Source organism: Gadus morhua, chromosome 16 (genome assembly GCF_902167405.1).
Source record: "Gadus morhua chromosome 16, gadMor3.0, whole genome shotgun sequence".
NCBI classification, from domain to species: domain Eukaryota; kingdom Metazoa; phylum Chordata; class Actinopteri; order Gadiformes; family Gadidae; genus Gadus; species Gadus morhua.
The window spans coordinates 40,813-48,777 of NC_044063.1; the positions used below are offsets into that span (position 1 = coordinate 40,813).

General features: G+C 50.5%; 1 protein-coding gene across 11 annotated transcripts in view; it reads right to left on the reverse strand.

The window, feature by feature from the left end:
- atp2b3a (ATPase plasma membrane Ca2+ transporting 3a) overlaps positions 1-1,000 on the reverse strand; it is a 41,094-nt gene extending 40,094 nt beyond the window's left edge. For 9 of the 11 annotated variants that reach the window (XM_030381977.1, XM_030381976.1, XM_030381975.1 and 6 more), the window contains exon 1: positions 843-1,000. The gene's annotated coding sequence lies outside the window, so the exon portion shown is untranslated. The other 2 variants (XM_030381974.1, XM_030381983.1) reach the window with 1 other exon arrangement.
- Positions 1,001-7,965: the final 6,965 nt, after the last annotated feature.

A 7,965-nucleotide genomic window follows, 5' to 3' on the forward strand; every position in this document is an offset into this window, starting at 1 on the left:
GAGCTCTCACTATGAGTTGTCATTTAAAGGAATTTATATAACCGCTAGAAAGAGGCCTGGTGGATGGAGCTTTATGGAGGAATGCTTTGAGCAGGAGGCTTTACAGCCCATCCGCACCACGGATCAACACGACAGGTTCATCTCTAACATGATGCCCGGGTTTTGTACTGGCTGCTGCTGCAATAGTAAGAATTATTATGATTAATATTATTACAATAATCATGATAATCTCAATAATTAAAATATAAAAATCGTATTAATCATAATAAAATGCAGGCTATGTGCTATTTAGGACAAACCTTGCAACACACCATGGCATTTTAAAGCGACAGAAACGAGAGTGAGGCTATAGTCACTTTAAATACTCACCCGTCCAAGGACAGACGTGGGATATTATAACCAGCCTGGCTTGCCTTTAAATTCCGCTCACATCCGATAGCAACAACACAAAAAAAAACGTGAGTATTTGCGTGTTTGTGAGGCGGACAAGCGAGCGAGGTCCCATCTGTTGTGGCCACAATGAACAGGCTAGAGACACTGACTTTGGGATTCCTCTAATGCGGAAGCAAAACAGCCCGGCCAGATGTGGATGTGTTTGCATAAGATGATGATAGGGTTATTGTAGACCCGGCGGCAGCAGGCATCCTCCTGTAGCCTACATCTACCCTCTCTTCCTCTTGTTTTTTTTTTGTCACAACATTCGCCGATTTTGTTTTAATTTATTGCAATGTTTTCGCCCCGTCAAAGCAGCACAGACATTATCAACAGATCATACCCTGAGGAAAAGGTGTGCTCAAATTATGAGTCTACATGCTTAGCAAAAAAAAAGATGCTGCGCTTACCGCACCCGTCCGGTGATGGCAACGTTAACATGGATCTGCTCTATGCGACGGATGTGAGGGGGAGGGGTCGACAGCACTGATGCCGCTGCTGCGCTTGCGGATCTCTCACGGAGTTGCGAGCTGATCCTCTCTCTCTCTTTTATCTCTCTCTCCCCTCTCTCGCTCCCCTCTCTACCTCACACTTTCTCTCTCTTTTCTCTCTCCTCCCTTTCTCTCTCACCTCTCTCTCTCCCCCCTCTTTTGCTCTCCTCTCTTCCTCTCTCGCTCTCGCTCCCTTCGCCCTCTCTCTCTCCCCCTTTTCTCTCTCTCTCTCCCCCCTCTCTCTCCTCACCCCTATCTCTCTCTCCTCTCCCCAATCTTTCTCTCTCCCCTCTCTCTCCCTTCTCTCGCTCCCTCTGGTCTTGATCCCTCTCTTCCCCTCTCTTTCTCCCACCTCTCTCTTCCCCCTCTCTCTCCTCTTGATCTCTCTCCCTCCTCTCTCCATATCTCTCTCCTCTCTCCCCTCTTTTACTCTCCTGTCCTCCTCTCTCTCTCTCTCTCTCTCTCTCTCTCTCTCTCTCTCTCTCTCTCTCTCTCTCTCTCTCTCTCTCTCTCTCTCTCTCTCTCTCTCTCTCCCCCCCCCCCCCTCTCTCTATCCCCTCTCTCTCCCCTCACCTTTCTCTCTTCCCTCTCCCCCTCTCTCTCCCTCCCTCTCTCTCCCTCCCTCTCTCCCCTCCCCTTTCTCTCTTCCCTCTCCCCCTCTCTCTCCCTCCCTCTCTCTCCCCTCACCTTTCTCTCTTCCCTCTCCCCCTCTCTCTCCCTCCCTCTCTCTCCCTCTCTCTCTCCCCTCACCTTTCTCTCTTCCCTCTCCCCCTCTCTCTCCCTCCCTCTCTCTCCCTCCCTCTCTCCCCTCCCCTTTCTCTCTTCCCTCTCCCCCTCTCTCTCCCTCCCTCTCTCTCCCTCCCTCTCTCCCCTCCCCTTTCTCTCTTCCCTCTCTCCCCCTCTCTCTCCTTCTCTGCAGCACCTCCCTTGGCTAGACTTCACTGTACAATGACGTCCGCCGCGCTCCCTGCCGTTCACACACAGTGAGCGGCAGGGCTTTTATAGTGTGTGTATTATTCATTCATTCAAATGTAAGCTGGGGATGACACCGCTGGTTACCAAGGAGGACGAGGAGAGGGAATGTAGGTGGAATTTAAATGACTCATCAAGTTGAGGCTCCCTCCACCTTCCAGTGACTGTCCTGTGGGCTGTTGGAAGCCAAACGAGGGATCAGGCTGGGCATACTATCGCCTACTAGGCGTGGAACACAAAGCCTTTTTACTTGTTCCTCAGAACATCCACACCAGAGGATAGAGGTACACCAACAGGAATGTGTGGAGCAGAGGCCGAGGTTCTACCAACACATGCAGTCCCCTTCTGACGGTGTGGGTGGTTTTCAGAACAATGTGAAATTAGAGCTTGCATAATAACCCAGAAATATGGAGATTTCTTAGGGTGCACTCACACTAGGCCATCTGGCCGTGGCCGTGGCCGTTTTCACACCTAACCGTGCTCAAATCTGCCAGTGTGAGTGTGGCCAGTCTGGCCAATTTGGCCACTTGGGAGAGGTGTGCTGCTACGGTACGGGCCGCCGCGGTACAGATGCTAATGAGCCGACACACACACGGCTACGCAACCTGAGCTGGGTGACGTATAGTCCATGCGACAAACATGGACATAATAAAGGCGACGAGCCTTCTTTCCCATTAAACGGTAAACAGGGCGTCAAGCGGTTCAACTGTTGGTTCACGTTGGTCCCATAGATTTATGTTCCCTGTGTTTTATTAAAATAAAACACAGGGAACATAAATTAACACAAGGATTGACACAGATTTCTAGTCAAGCTAGTTTATAGCTTGACTAGAAATGAGAAAAGAAGGTATATATATAAAAAAATGTCTGTTTTTTTTTTTTTTCTGTTTTTTTTTTTTTAAAAAAATGTCTGTTTTACACGCATTAGCCAAAGCCAGTCACACGGCCCGAAGTCGCGTGTCTGTTAGCCATTTGGGCAGACGATAAGCAACAGACTCAGCAAAGTGCGAACTGTGTTCTCTGTGTTGTCGTCCATTGTTGATAAATCTCTGACTGGCGGCAGACTTTATTATGGTCCATGCAGCGGACGCTTGGTGATGACGTGTTACGACGTGATGACGTATGTACAAGAGCCGACCGTGGCCAGGCCACAGTGTCAACGGCCAACGGCCACGGCCAGATGGCCTAGTGTGAGTGCAGGCCAGAGAACAATGGATGGATGGAGGGGTGAATGGATGGAAGGGTGAATGGATGGAGGGGTGAATGGATGGATGGATGGAGGGGTGAATGGATGGATGGATGGAGGGGTGAATGGATGGATGGATGGAAGGGTGGAGGGGTGAATGGATGGATGGAGGGGTGAATGGATGGAGGGGTGAATGGATGGATGGAGGGGTGAATGGATGGAGGGGTGAATGGATGGATGGATGGAGGGGTGAATGGATGGATGGATGGAGGGGTGAATGGATGGATGGATGGATGGATGCATGGATGGATGAATGGATGGATGGATGGAAGGGTGGAGGGGTGAATGGGTGGGTGGAGGGGTGAATGGGTGGGTGGAGGGGTGAATGGGTGGGTGGATGGATGGATGGAGGGTGGAGGGGTGAATGGGTGGGTGGAGGGGTGGAGGGGTGGGTGGAGGGGTGAATGGGTGGGTGGAGGGGTGGATGGATGGGTGGATGGATGGATGGATGGTGGGTGGGTGGAGGGGTGAATGGGTGGGTGGAGGGGTGAATGGATGGATGGATGGATGGAGGGTGGAGGGGTGAATGGGTGGGTGGAGGGGTGAATGGGCGGGTGGAGGGGTGGATGGGTGGGTGGAGGGGTGGGTGGAGGGGTGAATGGGCGGGTGGAGGGGTGACTGGGCGGGTGGAGGGGTGGATGGGTGGGTGGAGGGGTGGGTGGAGGGGTGGGTGGAGGGGTGAATGGGTGGGTGGAGGGGTGAATTGGCGGGTGGAGGGGTGGATGGGTGGATGGGTGGGTGGAGGGGTGGGTGGAGGGGTGAATGGGTGGAGGGGTGAATGGGTGGGTGGAGGGGTGAATGGGCGGGTGGAGGGGTGGAGGGTGGGTGGAGGGGTGAATGGGTGGGTGGAGGGGTGAATGGGCGGGTGGAGGGGTGGAGGGTGGGTGGAGGGGTGAATGGGCGGGTGGAGGGGTGGAGGGTGGGTGGAGGGGTGAATGGGCGGGTGGAGGGGTGAATGGGCGGGTGGAGGGGTGGAGGGTGGGTGGAGGGGTGAATGGGCGGGTGGAGGGGTGGAGGGTGGGTGGAGGGGTGAATGGGCGGGTGGAGGGGTGAATGGGCGGGTGGAGGGGTGGAGGGTGGGTGGAGGGGTGAATGGGCGGGTGGAGGGGTGGAGGGTGGGTGGAGGGGTGAATGGGCGGGTGGGAGAAGATGTGCCTGTAGGGATGGACGATGCGTTCTAACAGTGCGCTGCCCCCCCGCCCACTAGGGGGGGGCAGCCCCCCCCGCCCACTAGGGGGGGGCAGCCCCCCCGCCCACTAGGGGGGGGCAGCCCCCCCGCCCACTAGGGGGGGGCAGCGGCCGCTCATCAGATTCCGGCCTGTTGGCGGTCCTGGCTCCACCATGGGGGGCTCCCGACCACATCAGGACCGCAGCCCCCCCACACACGAGGAGGGTCCAGCTGCAGGCTTGGGCGTTTCCGTCATGACACAAGAACGCCCTTTAGGGGTTCCTGGTAGCGAAAAAATTATTGACAGAAAGTACTATACAATAACATGTTCGGCGCTTTTATTTAATTTTTAGTCGACCCTGGCTTGCTTCTTCCGGCTGAGTTCGTCTGGAGGTGCAAGAGGGTCTCTAGCACTCTAGCCTCACCAGCCAAATGCAATGTGTATTGGACTGGAAACATTGAAATGCGCATGCTCAGAGTGTTACTCTGTTGAAGTGGACGGAGATAATTTTTCTTCCTGGTGGGGCTAGCCCAATATGTCCGACTTGGGATCGTTAAATATCCCGGGATGCATTTCGCATTCCTGCTTTAAAATATCAGTGTGTAAGCTATAAAATAAGCTATATAGGAACATTTTAAAAGTATAACAAAGATGGAGGCCTATTCAACATATTTGCATACTATTATTTTAAAATGAAAGATTTGATGAAGGGGTTTTGTTTTATATAATTTGTTTATTCTATAAGTCGCTGATGGAGGAAACCCAACGGAAATCCCGGTCGGATCCATCTGATTGTGTGTGTGTGTGTGTGTGTGTGTGTGTGTGTGTGTGTGTGTGTGTGTGTGTGTGTGTGTGTGTGTGTGTGTTTCTATTCTGTTCTATACAGTGTTACCATTTACGTTTCATTTGATAAAAACGACAGTTTTACCCCTTATGTTTTTTTCCCATGATGACTGATGAAATACAACAGTGTTACCCCTTACACTTTATTTGACAAGGACAATTATTTATTTATTTTGCAATATGTTATTTTTCATGACGACCAATAAAATACGACAATGTTACCCCTTATATTTTATTTGACAATGACAACAGTGTTTCCCCTTATGTTTTTTTTCATGATGACCAATAAAAAACAACAGTGTTACCCCTTATGTTTTTTTCATGACGACCAATATGGGTTAGGCAGAGTGCACTCCACTGCACGACTGAGGCGATGACAATACACAATAATCAATCATCAATAAAGAGGATATACATGACATTAAAATGTATGTGTGTATTTCCCTTATGTTTTTAAAATACGACAGTGTTACCCCTTATATTTTATTTGACAAAGACAACAGTGTTACCCTTTATGTTTTTATTCATGACGACCAATAAAAAAACAACAGTGTTACCCCTTATGTTTTTTTTCATGACGACCAAAGAAAAACGACAGTGTCACCCCTCATGTTTCATTTGATAAAAACGACAGTGTTACCCGCTATGTTTTAATGGATAAATATCGACAGTGTTACCCCTTATGTTTATTTCATGACGGCTGATAAAAAAGGACAGAGTTACTCCTCATGTTTTTTCCATGTTGACCAATAAAAAACCACAGTGCCCCTGTCGACTTGCTGGCGGGGATCCGAACCTGAGCTGTTTAGAGTGTTAACCTCCAAACTTGTCAATGCACCATCAAGACAACGAATAACGTCATCACAATGGTTATACTTGACTTTATAATTCGCATGAAATAGGAATATGAGACTTCCAACAGATGACATCAACCGGACTTGAACCCCGGTCTCCAGGGGGTTAGCTCACAGCTCTCTCCACTTCCCACTGAGATTTGTAATTTAATTATGTCTGAGGTTATATATGACAATAGTGCAATAGACATGATAGCATTACGTTTAAAATTAAGGATATTGTGTTTGCCTCAGAAATTGAGCCGCGGTCTCCAGTGGGTTAGGCAGGGTGTACACCACTGCACCACTGAGGCGATGACAATACACAATAATCAATCATCAATAAAGAGGATATGCATGACATTAAAATGTATGTGTGTATTTCTATTATTTCCCTTATGTTTCTCCCTTATATTTTATTTGTCAAAGACAATAAAAAACAACAGTGTTACCCCTTATGTTTTTTTTCATGACGATCACTAAATAACGACAGTGTTAACCCTTGTGGTTTTTTTCATGACGACCAAAGAAAAATAACAGGGTTACACCCTATGTTTTTTTTCATGACGACCATAAAAAACAAAATTGTTCCCCTTACGTTTTTTTTCATGAAGACCAAAGGAAAACAACAATGTTACCCCCTATGTTTTATTTGATGAATATTGACAGTGTTACCCTCATCCTCATCGTCATCCGCTTATCCGGGGTCGGGTCGCAGGGGGAGCAGCTCAAGCAGGGGGCCCCAGACTTCCCTTTCCCGGGCCACATTGACCAGCTCTGACGGGGGGATCCCGAGGCGTTCCCAGGCCAGTGTTGAGATATAATCTCTCCACCTAGTCCTGGGTCTTCCCCGAGGTCTCCTCCCCACTGGACGTGCCTGAAACACCTCCCAAGGAAGGCGCCCAGTGGGCATCCTTACCAGATGCCCGAACCACCTCAGCTGACTCCTTTCTAAGTAAAGGAGCAGCGGCTCTAATCCGAGTTCCTCACGGATGGCTGAGCTTCTCACCCTATCCCTAAGGGAGACGCCAGACACCCTTCTGAGAAAACTCATCTCGGCCGCTTGTACCCGCAATCTCGTCCTTTCGGTCATCACCCAGCCCTCATGACCATAGGTGAGGATAGGAACGAAGATCGACCGGTAGATCGAGAGCTTTGCCTTGCGGCTCAGCTCTCTTTTCGTTACAACGGTGCGGTAAAGCGAACGCAATACCGCCCCCGCTGCTCCGATTCTCCGGCAAATCTCACGCTCCATAGTACCCTCACTCTCGAACAAGACCCCGAGGTACTTGAACTCCTTCACTTGGGCTAAGGACTCATTTCCTACCCGGAGTAAGCAATCCACCGGTTTCCTGCTAAGAGTCATGGCCTCAGATTTAGCGGTGCTGATCCTCGTCCCAGCCGCTTCACACTCGGCCGCCAGCCGATCCAGTGAGTGCTGAAGGTCACAGGCCGATGATCCAATGAGGACCACATCATCTGCAAAAAGCAGTGACGAGATCCTCAGACCACCGAACTGCAACCCCTCCCTACCACGACTACGCCTCGATATCCTGTCCATGTATATCACAAACAGGATTGGTGAAAAGGCGCAGCCCTGGCGGAGACCAGCACCCACTGAGAACGAAACTGACTGGCTGCCGAGAACACGAACACAGCTCTCGCTTTGGGAGTACAAAGATTGGATGGCCCTGAGGATAGACCCCCTTACCCCATACTCCCGCAGCACCTCCCACAGTTTCTCCCGGGGGACCCGGTCATACGCCTTCTCCAGATCCATAAAACACATGTAGACCGGATGGGCATACTCCCAGGCCCCCTCCAGGATCCTTGCGAGAGTGAAGAGCTGGTCCGTAGTTCCACGTCCGGGGCGAAAACCGCATTGTTCCTCTTCAATCTGAGGTTCGACGATCGGCCGAACCCTCCTTTCCAGCACCTTGGAGTAGACTTTTGGAGTAGACTTTTTTTGTGATACCCCG